This window comes from Orcinus orca, chromosome 3 (genome assembly GCF_937001465.1).
Source record: "Orcinus orca chromosome 3, mOrcOrc1.1, whole genome shotgun sequence".
Taxonomy (NCBI): Eukaryota; Metazoa; Chordata; class Mammalia; order Artiodactyla; family Delphinidae; genus Orcinus; species Orcinus orca.
In genome coordinates, this window is record NC_064561.1 from 161018896 (window position 1) to 161044688 (window position 25793).

Here is a 25793-nt window from a genome sequence, read left to right on the forward strand (position 1 = left end):
GGAAAAAAAGTAAAGTAGCCTCAAAAGGAAATTTTCTTCCTTGTCTGTCTGAAAGATGGATCACTTGTGTAATAGTTTGCTAGAGCTGCCGTAACAAAATATCAGGAACTGGGTGGCTTGAACAACTGAAGTTTATTGTCTCAAAGTTCTGGAGCCTGGAAGTTCAAGATTAAGGTGTCAACAGGGTTAGTAACTTCTAAGGGCCTCTTTCCTTACATTAAAGACAGCCATTGTCTCTCTGTGTCTTTTCACATTATTTTCTCTCTGTACTTGTCTCTCTGTCCAAATTGTTTTCCTTTTCATAAGGATACCACCCATATTAGATTAGGGCTTACCCTATCCACCACATTTTAACTTAATTACCTCTGTAAAAACTATCTCCAAATAAGGTCACACTCTGAAGCACTGGGGATTAGGACTCCAACATTTGTGGGGGGGAGGACACATTTTAAATTACAAGAACTTAGCTTAAGATATGAGGAGTACTATTACTTTAACATGAAACATCTGAAATCTCGCATCCTTGTGCCTCCAACTAGCCTGTTTTATCTTCACCATTGATTTGTGTTTCCTCTATCTTTTCTATTCTCTATCCCAAATTCCTTTAATTGATATAAAATCAAGACCCCTGGGCACCAAGTGTCTACACTAATCTATTTGTCAGTCCATCATGAGAAGAAAAATGGTTAAATATCTTCAAAACAGAATACTAAGAAACATTTTTAAAATGAGAATAATTTTCATCCAGGACTAAATAAAACAAGGAAAGTAAGGCAGAACTTAGATCAGGCTATATCTTATACCTTACCATTAAAATTTGATTAGACTAAAGTTGCAAGGTTGTGAAAACAGAGGGATGCATTAATAGGATACTTTAGTACTAATTTTTATGATTCTTTTAAGCAATATTTGGTAGACTTGAAAGCTAATGGAACTTTCTGTCTCTCTCTCTCCCTCACTCCCTCCCGTTCTCACTTGAATGGAATAAAACTTTAAATAGTAAATTTATTTGGAAAAATAAATAAATTAGAATAATGAATTTAAGGTTTGGGAGATTTCTTAACTGCAGCTGAATTAATTAGGAAATATCATTACTTTGACTTCATGTAACCATTCACTATCCTTTTTTGCAAGTAGAATATGTGTGTTATCCCTGTTTATTTTAACTGAAATTGACCTCAAACTGTGTTCCATAATGTATTTTTTTATGGTTCCTAATCATTTATTAAAAGTATAACACTTTGCCATTATCATACTTGTGATTTTTAAAAAATTTCTATTGCAGTGTAGTTGATTTAAAATGTTATATTAGTTTTTGCTGTATAGCAGAGTGAATCAGTTGTACGTATACATATATCCACTCCTTTTTAGAATCTTTTCCTATACAGGTCATTCGAGAGTATTAAGATGAGTTCCCTGTGCTATACAGTAAGTCCTTATTAGTTATCTATTATATATATATAGTAGTGTGTATATGTCAGTCTCCCAATTTATCCCCCCCCAACCCCAGTAACCATGATTTTGTTTTCTGCATCTGTGACTCTATTTCTGTTTGGTAAATAAGTTCATTTGTACCATTTTTTTTACATTCCACAGGTACGTGGTATCTTATATTTGTCTTTCTCTGTCTTCAGTCAGTATGACAATTTCTAGGCCCATTCATGTCACTGCAAATGATATTTCATACTTCTTTTATGGCTGCAATGAACATTGGGGTGCAATGTATCTTTTCGAATTATGGCTTTCTCTGGATATATGCCCAGGAGTGGGATTGCTGGATCATATGGTATCTCTATTTTTAGTTTCTTAAGCAAACTCCATACTCTTCTCCATAGTGGCTGTACCAATTTACATTCCCACCAACAGTGGAGGAGGGTTCCCTTTTCTCCACACCCTCCCTAGCATTTATTGTTTGTAGATTTTTTGATGATGGCCATTCTGACCAGTGTGAGGTGATACCTCATTGTAGTTTTGATTTGTATTTCTCTAATAATTAGTGATGTTAAGTATCTTTTCATTTGCTTTTTGTCCACCTGTGTGTCTTCTTTGGAGAAATGTCTATTTAGAGTTTCCACCCATTTTTTTGATTGGGTTTTTTTTTAATATATATATATATTGAGCTGCATGAGCTGTTTGTTTGTATATCTTGGAGATTAGCCCCTTGTCTGTCACTTCATTTGCAAATATTTTCTCCAGTTCAGTGTCTTTTCATTTTGTTTACGGTTTCCTTTGCTGTGCAAAGTTTTTTTGTTTTGGTTTTGGGATTTTTGGCTGTGCTGCATAGCATATAGGAATTTAGTTCCCTGACCATGAATCAAACTCATGCCTCCTGCAGTGGAAGTGCAGTCTTAACCACTGGACCACCAGCGAAGTCCCTGTGCAAAATCTTTTAATTACGTCCCATTTGTTTATTTTTGTTTTTATTTTCATTACTCTAAGAAATGGGTCAAAAAAGATCTTGCTGCAATTTATGTCAGAAAGTGTTCTGCCTATGTTTTCCTCTAATAGATTTATAGTATCCAGCCTTACATTTAGCTCTTTAATCCATTTTGAGTTTATTTTTGTGTATGGTGTTAGGGAGTGTTCTAATTTCATTCTTTTACATGTAGCTGTCCTGTTTTCCCAGCACCACTTATTAAAGAGGCTGTCTTTTCTCCATTGCGTATTCTTGCCTCCTTTGTTGTAGATTAGGTGACCATAGGTGCTTGGCTATATCTCTGGACTTGCTATCCTGTTCCATTGATCTATACTTCTCTTTTTGTGCCAGTACCATACTGTTTTGATGACTGTAACTTTGTGGTATAGTTTGAAGTCAGGGAGCCTGATTCCTCCAGCTCCGTTTTTGTTTCTCAAGATTGCTTTATCTATTTGGGGTCTTTTGTGTTTCTATACAAATTTAAAATTTTTTTGTTCTAATTCTGTGAAAAATGCTATTGGTAATTTGATAGGGATTGAATTGAATCTGTAGATTGCTTTGGGCAGTATAGTCATTTGGACAATATTGATTCTTCCAGTCCAAGAACATGGTATATCTCTCCATCTGTTTGTGTCATCTGTGATTTTTTTCATCAGTATATTTTTTCTTTTTATTGGAGTATAATTGTTTTACAATATTGGGTTAGTTTCTGCTCTAGAACAAAGTGAATCAGCTATATTTATACATATATCCCCACCCCACCCCTCTAGTTCATCACAGAGCACTGAGCTGAGCTCCCTGTGCTATACAGCAGCTTCCTACTAGCTATCTTTTTTACACATGGTAGTGTATATATTTCAGTGTTACTCTCTCAGTTCATCCCACCCTCCCCTTCCCTCCCCCTGTGTCTACAAGTCTGTTCTCTACATCTGTATCTCTCAGTATCTTATAGTTTTCTCTGTGCAGGTCTTTTGCCTCCTTAGGTAGGATTATTTCTAGGTATTTTATTCTTTTTAATGCAATGGTAAATGGTATTGTTTTCTTAATTTCTTTTGGTGAACTTAAGAAAATTGAAATCATATCAAGCATCTTTTCCGACCACAATGCTATGAGATTAGAAATCAATTACAGGAAACCTTTTCTTCTCAAACGCTTTCAAAAAATTAATTGCAGAGGAAGGAAGACTCCCAAGCTCATTCCATGAGGCCACCATCACCCTGATAGCATAACCAGACAAAGATAGATAGCACAAAAAAAGAAAATTACAGGCCAATATCACTGATGAACATAGACACAAAAATCCTCAACAAAATACTAGCAAACAGAATCCAGCAACACATTAAAGGGATTATACACTATGATCAGGTGGGATTTAGCCCAGAGATGAAATGATTTTTCATTTTCCACAAATCAATGAGTGTGATACATCACATCAATAATTTGAAGAATAAAAACCACATGATCATCTCAATAGATGCAGAAAAAGCTTTTGACAGAATTCAAAACCCATTTATGATCAAAATTCTCCAGAAAGTGGACATAGAGGGAACCTACCACAGCATAATAAAGCCATAGTCAATAAACCCAGAGCAAACATCAATCTCTGTGGTGAAAAGCTGAAAGCATTTCCTCTAAGATCAGGAACAAGAAGACAAGGATGTCCATTCTTGCCAGTATTATCCAACATAGTTTTGGAAGTCCTAGCCACAGCAATCAGAGAAGAAAAAGTAATAAAATGATCCAAATTGGAAAAGTAGTAGTAAAACTGTCACTATTTGCAGATGACATAATACTATCCATAGAAAATCCTGAAGATGCTACCAGAAAATTACTAGAGCTCATTAATGAATTTGGTAAAGTTGCAGAATATAAAAACCATACACAGAAATCTCTTGCATTCCTAACAACAAAAGATCAGAAAGAGAATTTAAGGAAACCAATCACTATTTTAACATATTAATCAATAATTTATTTTATTCTTACTTTATAAAGGAGATTTTGTTTCTTTATAAAGGAGATATAGTTTAGGACTATTATCCAGTGTAGACCTTTTTAATATCTCTATGCCAAACCCCTGATTTAGTATTATTGTTAATAGGTCTTACCTTAAAAATTAAAAGTAACAATAACAAGCTGGTTATGGAGTAACAACGCCACACTCCCTTGTATGACTTATCAAGAGGATCCTATGCGAATTAACATAATTCATAAGTATACTGTCAAAAGCTCAGAGCTAACAGAAGTAAAACCAATGAATCACTGAAGTAGTAATTAGTAAAAGTTTGTTGTGCACACACCAAAAAGATAGTTTGTGAACCAAGCACACTCAAAGCAAAACATAGAGGCTCATAGGCAATTGTTATAAAGCAGTTTAGTGAGAAGACAGTGACTGCTTATTCTTCATTGATTGGTTATAATATTAGAATTTAAGTGATAGGGAATTGGTTAGTTGTTACCTCTTATCAAGCTTGAGAAAAAGTTTAAGTCTTGCTTATGATTTGCAGAAGCAGAAACAAGAAATGAGTCAGGTCAAGTTAGTAATTAAGCTTTGTTGGTAGGGCTAAATTGGTTTTGTCTTTTCAGGGAATTTTCAAGTTTGGTCTCCTTTTTATTTTAACAATACTTAGCACATAAATTATAAGTCACTATGCATTACATATTTAGTAAAAATAGGAGACTGAAGACAATTTAATTTTGGATAAAACTTTTTTTAGTGATTACAATTTTGCAAAAAGAGAAAATGTACTGTTTAACAATTGTAATTTGATATTTTCCACTTTATGATAAATATATTCGTATAAATCAGATATAATCATGTTGGAAACAAGAAAGTGGTTAAAAATAATATCTCACAAAACAGTGATGTATGCGATTTTTAAAGTCGCTTTATAAAGAAAATACTTCTTGTAAAACTGATTTATTGTTTACCATACACAAAGGCCAAGGGAAGAGAAGGTAGATTAGTTTATTATTATTCCACATTTTCTACATCTATTTGACAATAGAATGTTTTTCTCTTATAATACATGTAACAAAATTTCACATCACAGACCTTAATTCAGGAAAGGAGAAAATAATTATAAAACATGAGTAGACTAACTGTTCCTGAAATAAAACTAGTAGAAGTGAAATAAGCAACGTGAGAAAAATAGTCTTCTTCTTGCAAGGTTCCTAGAGCTGCCTATTGCCAATTCCTAGCATATAAAATGGAAATAAGGAATCAATATTATAATAAATCTGACTTGTAAAAAATTAATCTTTATGAAAATATTTGAGTAGGTAAGACTACCACTGGATAGGGTCAGGAGGGTGGACCCACTGCCCTAGTGAGGTAAGAAGACCAAGCATTGAGCCACAGAGTGTTATTCTCTGGTCTTGGCACCTAACAGAAATTGCTATACTGAGTTTTGGACTTCCTTGAGACCCTTGACTTTTTTTTCCTTCCTATTCATCCCTTTTAAGGTAGGAATATCTACCCTATACATATCCCCCATTATAATTTGAAAGCAAATAACTTTTTTCTAGGTTGGCAGGTCCATGAGTAGAAAACAATTTTTCCCCACAATGGACCATATCAGAGCTTCACCCGTGTCTGACTTAAATTATTTAGAAGATAAACAATTTGAGACTTTTGAGTTAATTATATTGAGATGGTATTTTGAACTTAGAGTTGATACTGGAATGGATTAAGACTTGGTGACAATGGAATAGTATGAATATATTTTGTATATAGAAATAATGAAAATTTGGAGGGAACAATGGAAGAACTGCACTGGGTTGAATAATTCTCCCCCAAAATTCAAACCATCCTAAATGTGCAAACGTGGCATTATTTGGAATAGGATCTTTGCAGATGTAATCAAGTTATGATGAGGTCATATTTGATAAGAGTGGACCATAAATCCAATGACTAGTGTCTTTCTTTGTAAGATAAAGGAGAAGGATATGTGAATGCAAAGAATAGAATCATACAGAGAAAAGACGGTCATGTGAAGATGGAGGCAAAAATTGTATGAGCCAAGGAATGACAAGGACTGTTAGAAAACCACCAGAAGCTAAGAAGAGGCAAGGAAGGATTCTTCCTTGGAAACTTCAGAAAGAATATAGTACTGCTGACACTCTCATTTCAGATCAGACTTCTAGCCTCCAGAATTGTGAGAGGACAAACTTGTGTTGTTTGAAGTCATCTAGTTTGTGGCAAACCGTTATGGCAGCTCTAGGAAACTAATGCACTATTCATCCCTCTGGTTTCAACTGACATTGAATGTCCTCTATGAGCCTTCTCTAATAGTCACAAAGCTAAGTGCCTCTCCATAGTACTTCTCATTTTCCCTTTGCATTGTCATTCATAGCACTGAATATATTATATGAAAGATCTGTTAATGAGTGTATCTACTACTCTAGTGTGCCTCAAGCTGACAAGTATCTTATCGTTCTTTGCAACACTAGCACCTAGGAAATTTCCTGTCACTAGAACAAAGTTAAAAAAAAGAAAAAAAACTACAGAGAATAACTATTTGGTTACAGTACAATCACCATGCAACAGTCTGTAAACATATGAAGTGTACACTTCAACAGGCACATTCATATGTCAAAACTCAGCAAAGGGTTACATAATCAAGATACCACACTGGTTGAGTAAAACATTTTATAGTTTTGATGAAACAAATCTTTATAATTTATCAGTGAAAGTAGAATGATTTTTGTCCACTGGTGTCCTACATTGGCAATGATATAAAGTACATATCAAAATAATATGAAATATTAACTTGATCATTAAAATAGAAAAGGCTTGTACTAAATGCAATTTATAATACATTTTGACTAGTATTAACGGAGATCACTTTGCAAATGAAATGTGTTTGCTATTTGGCTAACAATTTGCATCTCCGTATTAATTGGTTGTGGAAGATAAATATACAAAATAAAAAGCTCATTAAAGACAGATTCACTCCATTATTTTCTTAATTATTTTTAACTGTTTTATATTCTCTTTGAAGAAATATAACTTTAAATTTGCAAATATTTAAATGCTCATTTTCTTCACAGACAGTTTATAGAAGAGCATCACACAGTGCAGTCACACATAAAATGCTTAAAGAGTGCAAACCCACATTTTAATTATACAGTATCAGCTAAGATAACTCAATAATATCAATAAACTTACAAAACAATCTCAGGAGAAATGTAAAACTCTATTAGAGTTTTAAAATCAAACAATAGATTATCAAATGGCAAAAGGAAGATAATTTACTAGACTGAAATTTGATAAAATTTGTAAATTAAATATGTAATTATAAAGCATGATATAATAATTTTCACAAAATAAATCATTTCTTAGCTCCATTCCTTTTGCTTTAGATTAAATTCAGACAATCCATTACTAAAATTTTTTCTATTTTATGAATGTTACCATTTTTGCTTTTACCTCATGACTTACTTCAATTACAATTTAAAATATATATCTAACAGGACTTCTGGTTTCAGTCCTAACACATAAAGAATATTGAAATCAAATCTTTAATACTCACAACAACAACAACAAAAACCCTGAAAACTAATGTATCTTTTTGGACTCAACATGGACTAGAGCTTACAGGGCAAATCACCACTGCAAAGTCTAGAAACACAGGTGAACCCACGTAGTCACAGCAAAGATCTGCTTATCTGGAGAAAAAAGTTACAGGAGCCATAAAATGGTAGGGCCCCTTTAATCATAATATTGCTGAACTGCTAGAGACTGAGTATGGAACCAGTGTGAGTGAGAAACTCCCGGGTGCTACAGTTTTAAGGGAATCCCAAAATTTTGTGGGCTTTAACCTACAGAAATACACACAAGTTCTCACAATAAAGAGTCAAGAAAAATTTCCTCCTGGTGTTAGGAGTGGAAGTGGGAAAAGTAGGTCCTTAGGGCTGCTGTAAAAAATCATTACAAATGTGATGGCTTAAAACAGTAGAAATTTACTCTCTTGCAATTCTGAAGTATTGAAGCTGAAAATCAATTTCACTGACCTAAAATTAATGGTTACCTGGGCCATGCTCCTTCAGGAGACATGAGAGGAGAATCCATTTCTTCCCTCTTCCAGCTTCTGGTAGCTGCTACATTCCTTAACTGTGACCACATCATTCCAATCTCTGCTTCTGTGGCCACATTGCCTCCTCTTTTATATGCCTCTCTTATAATGACACATATAATTGAATTTAAGACCCATCTGGAAAATCCATGATAATCTTGATGTCAATATATTAACTTAGTCATATCTGCAAAAAGCCCTTTTCCTTATAAGATAACATTTACAGATTCCATGAATTAAGACCTGATATCTTTGGGAGGCCATTATTCCATTACAACACTAAGCATTTTGAAATATGCACAGAATAGTCTCTATAACAATGAGCTAATCCATAAGAAAAGACTTAACTATATAGTCTTATCCCACCTGGGGAAGAACATTTATCCCAAACCAGCCCCATTTAGTTTTCCTGTCTCACATAAATGGGAAGAAGAAAAAACTATTCAAATAAAGAAACACTTTTAAAGGTCACAGCTCAGAGACATAGGCCTTTGGAAACACTGAGATTTAATTATAAGATTATAGAACTTGTTCCTTCCCTCATACCATACCACCACACCAACATTGCTCTAGTATAGTAACAGTGGATTATAGCTGAAACATTCCAAGATGCAGACTCACTGAGGAGGAGTAATTAGAGAAGCCCAAAACTAAGATAAAAACAAGGACACAAAATGAAGGCTCTGGAACCTCTAGTTACAGAAAATATTAAGGGGTCCAAATTCTATCTGTATTAACATAAATCCTCACTTTAGTGCCCTCTGTAACTTAGTTCCTATTGCCTGATATATGTCCTACTTTCAATAAAAAATTAAAAGACATTTAAAAATGCCAGAAAAATTAGTCTGCAAGGAGAAACAAGCTTAAGGACCAGACTTACACATGATATAAATGTTGAAATTATCAGCTAGATAAAATGACAATGTTCAATGTGTTTAAGGATCTAATGAAAAAGTAGATCAAATGCAAGAACAGATGAATACTATAAACAGAAACATGAAAACTCTAAAAAAGAATCAAAAATAAATGTTAGAAATAAAAAGCAGTGTATCATACCCATAACTTTGAAGGACTCATCCGTAGGATGGACATGGTTAAAGGAATAATCAGTGAGCTTGGTCAATAGAAACTTCACAAACTGAAATACAAATAGAAGAAAATTTAAATAAAAGGATGCAATGTCCAAAACAGTGGGACAATTACAAATGTGGAACATAATCATAATTGGTATACTATAAGGAGAAAAAAGAATATAGAATTATTTGAATTAATGCTGATTGAGAATATTCCAAAAGCAAGGACCATAAGACAGTGAACCTAAAAAAAAAAAGGAGAATCTGAATAATTAAACAACAATAAAGTACATCTAGGATTATCATACTCAAAGTGTAGGAAACCAGATGTAAAGAAAATCTTGAAAGGAATTAGAGAAAACAAATACACTCAAAACAAATACATACATTTAGAGTAACATGGATAAGAAACACATGGGGCTTGCCCCCAAAACCATACAATCAAGAAGAGAATAAAATGAAATATTCAAAGTACTGAAAAAAAACCTAGAATTCTATAACCAGTAAAATTATCCTACAAAATTGAAGGAGAAATAAAGACTTCATTAGAAAATAACATAAGTAAATAAATTACTGAAGAAACTCATTGCCAGCAGACATATATGGAAGAAATATTAAAAAAAATTCTCCAGGACTGAAAATAATTAGGTCAGAAATTCAGATCTACATTAAAAAGAAATAGTGTACAAGGAGAATAAATGAAGAGAAAATGAATTATTTTTTTCTTATTCTTAATTGATCTAAAAGATAATTTTTAATGTAATTATAATAATCATGTATTAGGTGATTATATCATAAAATATGTGAAACAAATGACAGTAATGTAGTAAAGGAGATAAGGGAGAGAGATAATAATCTGCTATATCTGCACTACAAGTGAATTTAAAACATTATATATATATATGATTTAAATAAAGCAAATCTAAATAAAACTTGACACTACAAAGTAGAAATCTCAAAAGACATTTTTTAAATGTGAACTAAATTAAAATGACGATAGAACATCAAAATTATGGGATGTAATAAAAGTGGTGCTAAGAGGAAAAATTTTACCATTAAATACATATATTAGAAAACAAGAAAGAGCTAATCAATAACCTTAGTGATCATCTTAGGAAGCTAGGAAAAGAACAGAAATTTAAGTCTAAATCAAGAAGAAGAAAAGAAGTAATAAAAATTAAAGGAGAAATTAATGAAACTGAAAACAGAAAAGAATAAATCAAAGAAACCAAAAGTTGGCTCTTTGAAAAGTTCAGTAAAATTGATAGATAACCTCTAACCAGGGACAGAGAACAAATTACCTGTATCAAAATTAAAATAATGAAATGGGGGCATCACTGCTGATTCCACAGGTATTAAAAGGAAAGACATAGAACGCTATGTACACTGTATGCAAACTTATTTGATAACTTAGATAAAATGTACTTATTCCTTAAAAGATATATATTACTAACATACAGAAAAGGGGGAATAGATAATCTGAATAGGCCAGTAATTATTATATGTAGACAGAATGATTTTAAAGTTGACACTAAAAGGCAAAAGGTTTAGAAGTGTCAACACAATGCTCAAGAAGAACAAATTTGGAGTACTCACGTTCTCCAGTTTCAAGAGTGATTATAAAGCTATAGTAATCAACATGAGTGAATTGACACATAGACCCATGGCAACAGACTCACACAAATACAGTGAACTAATCTTTGTCAAGTAGCAAAGGCAATTCAATGGAGCAGGGATACTTTTTTCAACAAGTAATTCTAGAATAATTGGATGTCCATAAGCAAAAAAATAAATAAATCTAGGAACAGATTTTACATCATTCACAGAAACTAACTCAAAATGGATCGTAGACCCAAAAGTTAAATGCAAAACTATAAAACTTCCAGAAAAAAATAAAGAGAAAAATCTGAGACATTGACTCTTTTAAATAAGTTCTTAGATGCAACACCAAAATTATAAAACATGGAAGAAAAATTAATAAGTTTAACTTTATTAACTTAATATCTACTATTTGCAAAGGCACTATTAAGAAGTTGAAAAGACTAGCCACATATTGAGAGAAAATGTTTGCAAAACATATCTGATAGAGAACTTGTACCTATATACAAAGAACTCTTAAAACTCACCAGTAAGAAACCAAAAACTTCAATTCAAACATGTAAAATATGTTAATAGACACCTCTCCAAAAAAGATATTCAATGGTAACTAATCATATGAAATTATACTCAAAATTATTTCTCATTGGGGATTTGCAAAATACAGCAATAATATAACACATATACCTATTACAAAGATACCTATTACAACTGCTAAAATCCAAAAACTAGCAATACCAGTTGCTGATAAGCATGTGGAGTAGAAAGAACTATTTATTATTCTAATTACATGATATTCTGGAAAAGGTAAAACTATAAAGCTGGTAAACAGATCACTGGCTGCATGGGGTCCCCATGAGTATGTGGGAATAGGTTGAATAGGAGAAATGCAGAAGAATTTTACTGTGCTGAGACTATGTGCATAAGACAGTAATGGTGATTACATGAAACTACAGATTTGTCAATACTCAGAATTTTAGAGCATAAAAATTGAACTTCAATGTATGAAAAAATGTTAAAGTCCTATAAAAGATCAGGGGATTCCAGGATAGAATGCAGAGTATTAAAATCAATAACTGTATTAGAAATGCATTAAATAACTTCACTGGAAAGTGTACAAGAGATTAGCAATCCAAGTAACTTTGGAAATGAGTGTAATCCATAAGACTAAAGGTAAAGAAAACTGCACATAAGAACTGTATCTAGATGACAGTCATTTCTATCAACTAGAAATGACTATCAACTGGGGTGTGGGTTAATAATTCTGATACTAAAATACACATATACTAGCATTCAAGAATTACGTAAATGGGTGGAGAATGGTTGGAATCAGTTTCCTCACTTTGGAAATAGGAACTTACAGATAGAGAAGGATGCTAAAATGATACATGTGGTAATGAATACTGATGTCTCTGACTCTAATCAACTCATGCTTAACTTGATGTGAATACCATTTAGAAATATATATAGATCTCTACATACATAGAATTGTATTGTTTGGCACACAGTTGAGCTGGAGAAAGGTATGAGCTGCCAAATATTGGAGTAATTGATTAAAAACAAAAAGCCAAAATGAAATTTAAGGCTTTAATCACTTACTGCCATGATAAAAGCAAGAATCTAAACAGGAGAAAGTACAAGCACCCCCATTTCGTTTTCCCCCAACGAATGGTTTGCCAGTCAAGGGTCAGATGGCTCAGCAGAGACATGGAGGAATCCTCTCACTGTGGAGGGATCCTTAAACAAAAAGTTTTTGCAGATTTATGAACCCTGAGGCTGGGGGTAGGGGGAACTAAGATAGTAGGAAGAAAAGAGAGGGCTACAAGTAGAAAAGTACTGAGTATTGAGTCAGATTCAGGAAATGTGTCTTCAAGGTATATCCCACTGCTCCTCTGATAAGGAGGTGCCTGAGGAAGACCTTGGCTGAGGACTCCAGGTAAAGAAACCTAGGGATGAATGCACCAGGCATTCAGCATTGTGTAGCTTATCTTGTTCTACTATCATCCCTCTCTCTATGTTCTAGACTGAAAAACCAACAGCCTAAAATTACAGTGAAAAGCAGCAGCATGACAGCATTAAACCTGCAAATAGGATAGAGCTCTTTCAAAGCCTCATTCTCGTCAATCTTTGACCTGCCTGGTAATTCCCTAAAAGATGCACTTAAAAGACTTGTATTTATTTGACCTAAATCAGAGTTAACCAATTGCAAGATAAATTTTCTTGGTGGGCATTTGTTGAAAACAATCAATGGCAATTGTTTAACATTACCGATGTCTGAGACAGTAACAACTGGGACAAACAATAGACTAACAAAAAGACTTAAATGGAAAAGCTGGGAAAATGAGATGTCCATACAGGGCTTTGAATAGCTTTGACATATTCCTAGAAGGCTATGCACATGTGAATTTCTGAGTGCTTGGCTGAGGGTTGCATGCAAGACATAGTCCATGTGCAGAAATCCTCAGCAAAGAATGGAAGCCTAATTAATCACAGACATTTAAGGGATTCTCTATAAAATCATTAGCTGCCCAATAAGGTAAACAAGCAGAAATTTAAGTGGCAATGCAATTACAAAAATTTACATAATTCAGAAAAGTCACTAAACAAACAGCAAAAAACAACAAATGCTAGAGGGGGAAATATCTGATTTCCAGAATTGCCATATTATATTATTTAACAAATATATTTTAAAACACAAAATATAAAAAGAAACAAGAAAGTGTGGCCCATAAAAGGAAAATAAACAGTCAATAAAAACTGTCCCTTAGGAAGCCAGATGTTGGACTTACTAGACAAAGATAGTGAATCAGTTAAACATGTTCAAAGAACTTACAGAAAACATACCTAAATACTAAAGCAAAGAATTATGTTTATCAAATATAGAATATCAATAAAGCATTAGAAATCATTAAAAAGAACCAGAGAGAAATTCAAGAAGTTAAAAGCACAATAAATAGCACGTAAAATTCATTAGAAGCCCTCCAGAGTAATTTTTACTTGGCAAAGGAAAGAAACAGCATACTTGATGAGAGCTCAACTGAGATAACCTCAGTTATCTTAGTTAATCAATAACAGATTATGTTACTCAGATAGTCTCAATTATTTTAGTCTAAAAAATGGAAAGAAAAAAGCATTAAGAAAAAAACAAGAGTCTCTGAGATCTGTGGTGAACTATGACATGCACCAACATAGACTTATTGTGATGAACAGAATGAAAGGAGAGAGAAAAGTGCATAGAAAGAATATTTGAAGAAATAATGGATCAAAAGTTCACAAGTTTGCGGAAAAACAACAGAAACAATAAAATCCAGCAGGCAGTGGGATGACATAGTCAATGCAATAGAAAAAAAGTTTGTAATTCAATAATTTTATATCCAGAACACCTATCCATCAGAGGACAGATTTAGGGATTCTCAGATAAACAAAAACTGAGAATTTCATTGCTAGCAGACTTGCTAGCATTGATAATTATCAATTGATTGATAATTGATCATAATGATAATATTAGGAATCCTTCACACTGAAATAAATGACACTAGACAATTCATAGAATCCACTGGAAGACAAAGTTACCAATAAAGGTAACTACATACATAGATTTTGCAGCTCTTTTTTCTCCTATATGAATTAAATGACAGCTACATAAAAGCAATATTTATAAATCTTTGTTGATTGCATTGTAGTGTATAAAGATGTAATTTGTATGGCAATAGCCACACAAATAAAGAAACAATGAATATAAAGGAAAAACATTTTGTATACTATGGAAAATGTTAGTATTAATTGAAGAAGACTGTTATAATTTAAGACATAAATTGTAAGAGCTAGAACAACCATTGAGAAAATATCTGAAAAAACATAGTGAATTACATAACAGGTGAGTGAAAATGGTAAACTAGAAAAACACCTGTGTGATACAAGAGAAAGCAGTAATTGAAGGACAGAGGGACAAATGGGACATAAAACAGGTAGAAAGCAAATAACAAAATAGAGGACATAAATCCTACCTCATTAGTAATTATGTTAAATTTTAATGGATTAAACTTTAGAGTCAAACAGAAAAGACCTGCAGGATGAATAAAAATACAAAATCTAATAATATGTTGCTTTCGGGAGACACATTTTAGACTCAGAGACACAAACAGAATGAAAATAAAATGATAGAAAAAATATTTCATGCAACAGTAATCAAAAAAACCTGGAGTGACTAATATCAGAAAAAAATAGACTTTGGCACAGAAATTGTAACTAGGGACAAATGGGGTCCCTAGATACATGGGGTTTTAATGTTAATGGGGTCAGTTCATTAAATTATGTAAGACTTGTAAACATATATGCACCTAATAATAGATTTCCATAGTACATAAACCAGAAATATAAACTTAAGGGAAAGAATTTAACAGTCACATCTGAACATATAATTCCTCATTTTTGATAATGGATTAATTGTATAGGAAAAGGATCAATAAAGGTTTGGAAGACTTGAACTACACTACAGACCAAATAGACATAAACATATCCACAGAACACTCTAGCAACATCAGGAGAATGCACATTCATCTCAAGTGCACACAGAATATTCTCTTAGATTATATGTCAGGTCGTAAAATGTCTCAATAAATTTAAAATAAATTAAAATCATATATGTTCTTCTAATAATAGAAGAAATTATGAGAACCTGAATAATGTTTTCCAAAATAACTACTGGGTAAAATAAGAAATCACAAGTGAAATTATAAAATAATTTGAGAGGAATGGAAAGGAAAATACAGCACATCAAAACTTATTGGATGCTAATAAAGCATTGTTTATGAGAAATTTATTGTTATAAATGTTATTTTTAAAATTCTTTCTTAAATCAATAACCTAATGTTCTCAATTAAGAACTAGAAAAATAAGGGTAAACTAATCCCAAAACAAACAGAAGAAAGGATATAAAACAAGAGCAGAGATAACAGAATAGGTGTTATATAAATAAAAGATGAATTCAACAGAACTAAATGTTAGTTCTTTGAGAAGATCAGCTAAACTGACAAATATTTAGATGAACTAACCAAGATAAAAAGAGTGAAGACTCAAATTTCATAATCAGACATGAAAGAGGGGATACTACTACTGACATTATAGAAATAAAAGGGATTATATGGGAACACTATGAATAATTGTATTCCAAAAATAATAGAAAATCTAAATGAAATGGGGAAATTTCTAGATGAACACAAACAACAAAAACTAACTCAACAAGAAAAAGACAATCTGAATATGCCTGTAAGTAATGAGATTGAATGAGTAATCAAAAAATATTCTACAAAGAAAACCCTTAGACAAGAAGATTACTGCAAAACTATACAAAATATTTAAGATGAATTAATGTTGATACTTAATCTTTTCCAAAAAACAGAAGAGGAAGAAACATTTCTTATCTCATTCTATGGGTGCCCTATTCCCCCGATAACAAAACCAAAGATATGACAAGAACAGAAATTTATAAAACAGTATCTCTATTATATAGATGTAACAATCCTCAGTAAAATGTACAAGCCAAATCCAGAACAATATTAAAAGGATTATACACTATGACCAAGTGGGATTTGTCCAAGAAATACAAGATTGTTTCAACACATGAAAATGTATAAATTTAAAATACCATGAAAATAGAACAAAAGACTTGAAAATGGTCTTAATAAGCAACGAACAAATTTTGACAAACTCACAGCAAACTTGATAATTAACGGTAAAAAACCAAAAGTTTTCTTCCTAAAATCAGGAACGAGACAAGAATGTCCTCTCTTGCTACTTCAATTCAAAATTATTCTGTAGGTTTCAACCAAAAAAATTAGAGAGGAGATAATAAGGAAATAAAGAAAACACATTTCTAAAAAACACATTGCTAAAATCACACTTAATAGGATTGGATTTGTTTCCCCTAAGGTCAAGAACAAGACAACGATGTCTGCTCTCAGTGCATCTATTTTATTAAATCTTGTAATATAGGTTCTAGCCATTAAAAAGAATAGGAATAAAAGGCAACTAAATTGAAAAGAAAGAACTAAAACTATCTCTATTCACAGATAACATGATATTGTGTATGGGAAATCATAAGGATCCTCAAAAAATAATTAGACCTAATAAAGAAATTTATCAAAACTTCAGAATACAAGATTAATAAACAAATAAATTGCATTTATATACACTGTCAAAAACTGTCAGAAAATAAAACCAAGTTAACATTTTCATCTATAATAGCATCAAAAAATAAAATATTTAGAAGTAAATTGAATAAAAGTAGTACATGATTTTCATGTAGAAAACTACAGAACACTGTTAAAAGACATTGAAAACTAAAATGAATGTAAGGGCATACTGTGTTCATGGATTGGAAGACTTAGCATTGTTAAGATATCAAATCCCTTAATTAATCTACAGAGTTAACACAGACTGTATCAAAACTCCAGGTGATTTTTTGCAGAAATTTCTAATCTGTTACTAAAATTCATATAGAATTGCAGAATACACAGAATAGTCAGAACAAACTTGAAAAACAAATTAAAAAGCCAAACAAAAATATTTAGAAGTCTCACTTCCTGACTTTAAAACCTAAGACAAAGCCACAGAAATCAAGGCTTCATGGATTAGCCTAAGGATAGATATACAACAATTAAGTAAAATGTAGAGTGTAAAAATAGTCATTCATTTATGTTTAATTTTTCCTAGGGTATCAAGACAATTCAGTAGGGAAATAATAGTTTTTAATAAATGGTTCTGAGAAACTGGATATACATATTGTATATATGCAAATGATGATGTTGAATCCTTACCTTACACAATATACAAAATAAACCTCTAGATGAATCAAATTATAAGAACTAAAATTATAAAAATCCTTAGAAAATATACAACTGAATCTTTCTGTTGTTGGATAACATGTTGGTTTCTTTTATGCAACATCAAAACACAATCAACAAAAGAAAAATTAATAAATTTAGCTGCATCAAAAAAATTTCTTTCTAATATCTGCAAATCAATCCATCTGATACACCACATTAACAAGTTGAAGATTAAAAACTATATGATCATCTCAATAGATACAGAAAAAGCTTTTGATAAAACTCAACATCCATTTATGATAAAAACTCTCTAGAAAATGGGCATAGAGGGAACATATTTCAACTTAATAAAGCCCATATATTCAAGCCCACAGCTAACGTCATACTCAAAGGTGAAAATCTGAAAGCATTTCCTCTGAGATCAGGAACAAGACAAGGATGCCCACTCTCACCACTTTTATTCAACATAATATTAGAAGTCCTAGCCATAGCAATCAGACAAGAAAAAGAAACAAAATGAATCCAAATTGGAAAGGTAGAAGTATCGTAAAACTATTACTGTTTGCAGCTGTCATGATACTATACAGAGAAAACCCTAAAGATGCCACCAAAAAACTAGTAGATCTCATCACTGAATTTGGTAAAGTTGCAGGATACAAAATTAATACACAGAAATCTATTTTCCTTTTATATACACTAACAATGAACTATCAGAAAGAGAAATTAAGGAAACAATCCCATTACAATAACATCAAAAACAATAAAATACCTAGGAATAACCTACCTAAGGAGGTAAAACACCTGTATTTGGAAACTATAAGACACTGGTGAAAGTAATTGAAGATGACACAAACAGATGGAAAGATATACTGTGTTCATGGATTGGAAGAATTAATACTGTTAAAATGTCCATACCACCCAAGGCAATCTACAGATTCAATGCAGTTCCTATCAAAATACCAGGGGTATTTTTCACAGAAATAGAAAAAATAATTTAAAATTTTGTATGGACACACAAGAGACTCCAAATGGTCAAAACAATCTTGAGAAAGAAGAACAGAACTAGAGGAATCATGCTCCCTAACTTAGACTATACTACAAAGCTACAGAAATCAAAACAGTATGGTACTGGCACCAAAACAGACACATAGAACAATGAAACAGAATTGAGACCCAGAAATAAATGCACAAACTTATGGTCAGTTAACTACAACAGAGGAGGCAAGAATATACTATGTAGAAGACAGGCTCTTCAATAACTGGTGTTAGGAAAACTGGACAGCAACATGTAAAAGAATGAAATTACAACATTCCTAACACTGTATACAATAATAACTCAAAATGGATGAAAGGTCTAAATGTAAGGCTGGAAAGGGACTAGAAGGGAACATAGGCGGAACCTTCTTTGACATAATCAATTTTTTTAAAATCTGTCTCTTAAAGCAAAGTAAATAAAGCAAAAATAAATATACAAGCTTTTGCACAGCAAAGGAAACCATGAACAAAACAAAAAGACAACCTAAGGAATGGGAGAAAATATTTGCAAATATGACTGATAAGGGATTAATATCCAAATATATAAACCACTCACACAACTCATCAAAAAAACAAACAACTTGATTTAAAAATGGGCAGAAGCCCTGAATAAACATTTTTTCAAAGAAGATATACAGATGGCCAACAGGTACATGAAAAGATGCTCAACATCATTAGCCATCAGAGGAATGCAAATCAAAACCACAATAAGGTATCACCTCACACCTGACAGAATGGCTATCCTCAAAAAGACTACAAATAACAAATGTCGGTGAGGATGTGGAGAAAAAGGAACCCTCATACACTGTCGGTGGGAATGTAAACTGGTGCAGCCACTATGGGAAACAGAATAGAGGTTTCTCAAACAACTGAGAAAAGAACTACCGTATGACCCAGTAATTCCACTCCTGGGTATATATCCTCCCAAAATGACAACACTAATTCAAAAGAATACATGCAATCCAGTGTTCATTGCAGCGTTATTTACAGTAGCCAAGATATGAAAGTGACCTAAGTGTGCATCAACAGATGAATGGATAATGAAAATGTGGTATTATGTGTGTGTGTGATATACACACACACACACACACACACACACACACACACACACACATACATACATACCATGGGCTACTACTCAGACATAAAAAATAATAAAATTTTGCCATTTGGAACAACATAGATGGACTTGGAAGGTATTATGCTAAACAAAATAAGTCAAAGACAAAAACTGTATAATAACACTTATATGTGAGATCTAAAAAATAAAACTAGTGAATATAACAAAAAGGAAACAGACCCACAGATATAGAGAACAAACTAGTGGTTACCAGTAGGTAGTAGGAAGTGGGAAGAGCATGATGGGAGAAGGGTGTTAAGAGGTACAAACTACTATGTATAAAATAAATAAGCTACAAGGATATATAGTACAACACAGGGAATATAGCCAATATTTTATAATAACTAAAAATGGAATATAACCATTAAAATTGTGAATTACTATGTTGTACACCTGAAAGTTACAATATTGTACATCAACTATAATTCAATTAAAAAATTAAAAATAGGGCTTCCCTGGTGGCACAGTGGTTGAGAGTCTGCCTGCCGATGCAGGGGACATGGGTTCATGCCCCGGTCCGGGAAGATCCCACATGCTGCGGAGTGGCTGGGCCTGTGAGCCATGGCCACTGAGCCTGCGCATCCGGAGCCTGTGCTCCGCAACAGCAGAGGCCACAACAGTGGGAGGCCCGTGTACCGCAAAATAAAAAAAATTAATTAAAAATAAATTTTTAAAGTGTGCTTCAAAGACACAATCAAGGATGTGAAAACATAATCCACAGAAGATATTTGAAAATTACATGTCTGATAAGAGGCCAGTGTTCAAACTATATAAAGAAATATTACAAATCAACAATAAAAAGACAACTCAATTGAAATTGAGCAAAAAATTTGAAGAGACATTCTTCCAAGGAAAATTTATAAATGATCAATAATCACCTGAAAGAAAGCTCAGCATCTTTAGTCATTAGCAAAATAAAAACTAAAATGTGGGTGTGACATCACAAACAATGGCAGATTAGGAAGTTCCAGGAGTCGGTCTTAACACCAAAACAGCAATTAAATTGTAAAAATTATAAGAATCAACTATTTTGGAACTCCAGAACCTGATCAGACACTTAGAGCAACCAGGGGAGTGCTTGATGAAGGGAGAGTCTGCATAACTCTGGTAAGAGAGAAGAGTGTGCAAACCTGCTACCATTCACCATTTCTCAGGTTTACTCTGGCCATAAGGATGGTGGCCTACATTCTTAGAATGGCTGGTGTCAGAATGGAGAGTAAAAAGACAACCTACAGACTGGGAGAAAATATTTGCAAATGATTTGGCCGACAATAGCTTAATTCCCAAAATATACTAATATACAAACAGCTCACACAGCTCAGTATCAAAAAAAAAAAAATCCAATCAAAAATGGGCGCAAGACAAAATTTCTCCAAAGAAGACATACAGATGGCCAACAGGCACATGAAAAGATGCTCAACATCACTAATTATTAGAGAAATGCACCCAATCAAAAATGGGCAGAAGATCTAAATAGACATTTCTCCAAAGATGACATACAGATGGCCAAAAAGCACATGAAAATATCATGTCAACATCACTAATTATGAGAGAAATGCAAATCAAAACTACAATGAGGTATCACCTCACACCGGTCAGAATGGCCATCATCAAAAAGTCTGCAAACAATAAATGCTGGAAAGGGTGTGGAGAAAAGAGAACCCTCCTACACTGTTGGTGGGAATGTAAATTGTTACAACCACTATGGAGAACAGTATGGAGGTTCCTTAAGAAACTAAAAATAGAGCTACCATACGATCCAGCAATCCCACTCCTGGGCATATATCTGCAGAAAAAGCATTATTCAAAAAGACACATGCACCCCAATGTTCATTGCAGCACTATTTACAATAGCCAAGACATGGAAACAACTAAATGCCCATTGACAGATAAACGGATAAAAAAGATGTGGTACATAGTACAATGGAATATTACTCAGCCATAAAAAGGAACGAAACAATGCCATTTGCAGCAACATGAATAGACCTAGAGATTATCATACTAGGTGACATAAGTAAGACAAAGGAAGACAACTATCATATATTACTCATATGTGGAATCTAATTTTAGAAAATGATATTAATGAACTTATTTACAAAACAGAAACAGGCACAGTGATTTCAAAAACAGACTTATGGTTACCAAAGGGGAAATGCAGTAGGGAGGAATAAATAAGGAGCTTGGGATTAAAATACACACAGTACTATATATAAAATAGATAACCAACAAGGACCTACTTTATAGAACAGGGAACCCTACTCAATATTCTGTAATAACCTATATGGGTAAAGAATCTGAAAAAGAATGAATATATGTATAACTGAATCACTTTGCTGTACACGTGCAACTAACACAACATTGTAAATCAACTATGCTTCAATTTAAAGAAAGAAAAGAATGGAGAGTAAAAACCTTGTCCTCCAAAATTGGGGTTGTGTGTTTTGGTGAATTTTCAATGCATCAGTGTAGGCTCGTGCTTTTCTTTTGGCCTCCTCTGCTGGCAGCAGCTTTCCTGGCACTATCTACTGTAAGATTCACAGAAACAAACACACTTTTAATTAAATTATTTATACATTTACTTATGGCTCCAGACATTTAAGGACATCCCTTGTAGGTAACAGCCTGACTGAAGAGATAATGGAACAGAAACATCAGTGATCCTTCACAACAATATATACAGACTAGGCAAAATTAGTTTGGAAAGTCACTATACAAATGGATGACTGCATCCCTCAACAAGTGAAAAAAAAGCAGTCCCTGATGAGGGGGTGAATCTGATTTCCAGAGTTACCACATTAATGATACTCAAAACATCCAGTTATCATTTGAAAATCACAAAGTGTACAAAGAAATAGGAAAATATGAATCACTCACAGGAAAAGACACAAACCATCCCTTAGGAAGCTCTGACATTGACATTACTAGCCAAAGAGCCTATATCAACTATCTTAAATATGCTCAGTGTGCTAGGAAAAAAAAATGGGAAAAGAAAGAAACTTAGGGAACAGATGTATGTACAGATAGAGAATGTTAACAAAGAGAAATTGTAAAAAGAGCAAAATAGAATTTCTGGGCCTTAAAGTTTAGAATTCTGGAACTGAAAGTAAAATAATTAAAATTAAAAGTTCACTAGAGGGATTCAACAGCAGATTTGAGCAGGCAGAATAAAGAATCAGGAAAATTGAAGATAATAAGACACTCCAAAGAGCAGGCAAAGAAATTAAGAAAAAATGAACAGAACCAAGGGACCTGTTGGGTACCACACAGTGCACCAATATATGGATCACTGGAGTTCCAGAAGGAGAAGAGAAACAGTGGCAGAAAAAAATTTGACATAATAGTGGAAGGAGACATTCCAACTTGGATGAAATCTATGAATACACACATCCAAGAAGCTCAATGAACTCCATACATGAAAAACTCAAAGAGTCTGATACATAGACATGTTATCGTCAAATCACCATAAGACAAAACAAGGAGAATTTTTAAAGAGAAAAGTGAATCATACATCCAGGGGCCATCAGTATGATTAAAAGTTGATTTATCACCAGGAATCATGGAGACCAGAAGAAATGGGATGACATAAAGTGTTTTAAGTTTAAAACAAAAACAAACAAAAGACAAACAAGTACTCTGTATCTGGAAAACCATCCTTCAAGAATGAGAGAAAAATTAAAACATTCTCAGATAATCAAAAGCTAAGAAATTTTATTATTAGTAGACCTCTCATATATTAAATGCTAGAGGCAGCCCTTCACACAGAAATGGAATGATACTAGCCAGTAATCTGAAGCCATATTAAGAAATAAAGGACTTCAATAAAGGTTACTGTACAGTAAGTCCCCTACATACAAACCTTCAAGTTGTGAACTTTCAAAGATGCGAATGTGCATTCAGATGTCCAATCACGTAAGTTAGTTCACATGTCTGGAGTACATTGTCACATGCGTGCATCCTCTACAAGTGGTTGTGCTTTTGTGTACTTTACTTTTGTGTGAAAAGTATTATAAACCTATCATGGTTCAGTACTATATAGCTGATTGTGTTAGTTGAGTACCTAGGCTAAATTTGTTGGACTTAACGAACAAATTGGACTTACGAATGTGCTCTCAGAATGGAACTCATGTAGCAGACTTACTGTATATGTAAATATGAATGTTAGTATTATTTTACATTTAGTTTATAACTCCTCTTTATTTCCTATATGACTGAAAGGCAAATACATAAAATAATAATTATAAATCTAGATTAATATTCACACATATATAGCATTAATCTGTGAGAATAACAATATAAAGGAGGTAAGAAGGAGATGTATAGGAACAAAATGTTTGTATACTATTGAAATTTAGTTGGTAGCATTCAAACTGTGTTGTTAACACACACACATACACACACACACACATAAAAGGAAAGTAGAGGGGGATCAAAATTTTACACAACAAAAAATTAACTAATTACAAAAAGACAGTGATGGAGACATTGAGGAACAAAAAAACTATACAACATACAATAATCAAATAGCTAAGGCAGAAAGAAATCCTTAACAGTAATTACTTTAAAAGTAAATGTAATAAAATTTTCAATTAAAAGGAAGAGATTTAGGAATGGATTAAAAAATAAGATCCCTCTGTATACTGTCTATAAGAAACTCTGTTTTAGATATGAAAACAGACAGAAGTTGTAAGACTAGCAACCTATTGTCAAATTAACCTTTATCAAGGGGAGGAGAAGGTGCCAGATGGTGCATCACCATTCAACAAAAGACCACAAGAGGAACTGAAATAGAGAAGTTTATTACTCACAAGTCCTGGAGGGAGTATCTGGTATAATCTGAGGGACCTGAAGGGGAGATCAAGACAGAGTACAGAAAGAGAGAGGCAGGACCTGGAGCACATGCGTTTATTAGAGTACATGGATAGAGTGCTTTGGGGTTCCTGGGCTAGGGCTGGATTGGTCAATTCAAACTAAAAGAGCAGGGTTTTGGTAAGTTATATGGAGGTCTTACCTAGGGGAGCATAAACGAATGGCAGTGGAAGGCAGAAGAGACTGTTTAATCACAAGGGCTGCTGGGAAATCATATAAGGAACTTACATTTGCTTGTGACTCTGCAGGCTGCTGTTTAGGGCATGTGCTTGAATGAGGGGGCTAGTGTCAGTTTAAAGTCACTGCAGGTTTCTTGGCCAAACAAAATGGACACCAAAGCAGTAATACCATGGAGTAGTTTAACTAAACTCTTGACACAATCCTATTAAAAAAGGGACAAAGCCCTTGGGTTAAACATTATCCAAAGAAGATATACAAATGGCCAATAAGCACATAAAAGATATTCAACACCGTTAGTTATTAGAGAAATGCAAATGTAAACCACAATGAGATAGCACTTCAGACCTACTAGGATAGCTATAATTTTTTTAATGCAAATTAAAAAGTTTTGACAAGCATGTAGAAACATTGGAACCCTCATTTATTGCTTGTGGCAATATAAAATGTTACAGCTGTTTAGAAAATCAATTTGAAAATTCCTCAAAATGTTTATCATAAAGTTACTTAATGGTCCAGCAATTCCCAGAAAGTCCACCAAAAAACACTGAACACATAGGTCCACACGAAAACTTGTGTACAAATTTTTACAGCAGTACTTTTCATAAT

At 33.1% G+C, this 25793-nt stretch overlaps 1 long non-coding RNA gene across 1 annotated transcript in view; it reads left to right on the forward strand.

Annotated features, from left to right (window-relative positions):
• LOC117199999 (uncharacterized) overlaps window positions 1-25793 on the forward strand; it is a 101487-nt gene that overhangs the window by 40691 nt on the left and 35003 nt on the right. The window lies entirely within an intron of this gene.